Consider the following 781-nt stretch of genomic DNA (forward strand, 5'->3'; position numbering starts at 1 on the left):
AATATAAGCTTAAGCTTTCGTGTGTGTATAGGAATTACACTAATTTAATTAGTTATTGATTTATATTAAATAGAAATTATGTATAAAATTTTACCTTGTAAGAAAGCTTTCTTTTGCCAGCTCTATAGTCATCTGGTGGCCATGCCACTTGCTGCCACTGAACACAGACATACCTGGATAATTTGCTGTATTCATTATCGCTGCCTATGCATTATTTCACACACAAAACACTATCTATGACTTTAAAAATTATGTATAGACAGAGAAAAAATTACATACGATAACCTGACAGGGATTGAATTCTGTGTGCTAACAAAGTATGTGAAATTATAAGAGTATTACTTTACCACATGTATATTGTAGCATTTACTATGACAATGAGTGAGTTCTTACATTTTTGTAAATTTGAACCTGTTGTGTTTAGGTTAATATATGCAAAGGTTTTGATTGGTGCACCGGTCTCATCCAATTTCTTCTTTAGTTCCACTCCTAAGACGGATCCAAATCTTCCAAACCGTTCCTGGAACATACATAACACTAATGTTCAGTTCAATGTGAATGTATGTATTAAAGGGATCGTTTACTCTAGGTTCTAGGGTTATTTTCAGTTAATTTAGGTTAAAATTACGCTACATAAAAAGTTTCATGGTTCAATCACCATTAGAAATATTATTAAAAAATGTTTTAAAACTAACGACTACAGTTTGATTACAACGACGGTGGCGCCACTCAAAGCGCAGGCGCGACATTAGATGATATTAAAAGAAGGCGCGTCCTAAAT

Source organism: Priapulus caudatus, unplaced genomic scaffold (genome assembly GCF_000485595.1).
Source record: "Priapulus caudatus unplaced genomic scaffold, Priapulus_caudatus-5.0.1 Scaffold1738, whole genome shotgun sequence".
NCBI classification, from domain to species: Eukaryota; Metazoa; Priapulida; class Priapulimorpha; order Priapulimorphida; family Priapulidae; genus Priapulus; species Priapulus caudatus.